The sequence below is a fragment of the Somniosus microcephalus genome, unplaced genomic scaffold (assembly GCF_052327205.1).
Source record: "Somniosus microcephalus isolate GS21.2 unplaced genomic scaffold, FLI_Smic_1.0 unresolved_chr9, whole genome shotgun sequence".
NCBI lineage: Eukaryota > Metazoa > Chordata > Chondrichthyes > Squaliformes > Somniosidae > Somniosus > Somniosus microcephalus.
Window position 1 is genome coordinate 18,405,522 of NW_028225187.1, and position 899 is coordinate 18,406,420.

Sequence of the window (899 nt, forward strand, 5' to 3'; positions counted from 1 at the left end):
AAGAAGTGGAATACCAGCAGTTACTTTTAAATACTGGGGTATCTCTACTTCAGGGCGGTGAAGAATCTAAGACCGCAAGGGCACGGAGCAGGCGTTCTCTGGTGAGCATAGATTTTCTGGCCCATCACAAGGCAACCTAGATAGGTATTAGGGGTGGGATTTAAGGGGGATTTTTGTTAAATTGTAATTTTAGTCAATTTTCCCTCGTTGTGTCCGATTTCTCCTCCCCTATTAAGTAAAAGAGTGCTGCACTAGGTAAAAGTGCTGTATTAAGTAAAAGAGTGCTGTACAAAGCAAAAGAGTGCTGTAGTAAGCAAAAGTGTACTGTGTTAAGTAAAAGTGCTGTATTAAGCGTAGGTGTGTTGTATTCATTATTTTCAATTTATTTCTTTTTATTTCAATACTGGTCTTCTTTACACCAAAAAAAAAGGGAAGCTCGTCTTCTTCCATTTGTATTTTTAACAGATATGTTTTGGCTTGGTGGTAATCCCATTGAAGATGTTGTATCGTGTTAAAACTATGTCACAAGTGGTGCAGGGGCATTGGACCCCTCCGTGTTTGAATTATTGTGACTAATCTTGTTTTTCTGTCGATAGATGCCTACCATGTACTGCGATTCTCTCTGGGTAGGGGAGATGGAGGTGTCGGGGGATCAAAGATAGATATAGATAAGTATAAGGGAAGGTTGTTTGTGGGGGTCAGAAATGATTGCTCACCTTTGGACAGGATACTACAAGCAAGTTTTAGTATCTGATGGGGGACTGTAAGGTTTCGCAAGAATCTCCAAAATTTCTACAGCCCCGAAGATTATTTTTTTGATTAAAGAAAACCTGGGTGGAATACCTTAAAAATCCAGGGCATCTAAAAATGGCTGTCAGGCCTCGTGGCAGGAGACAAAA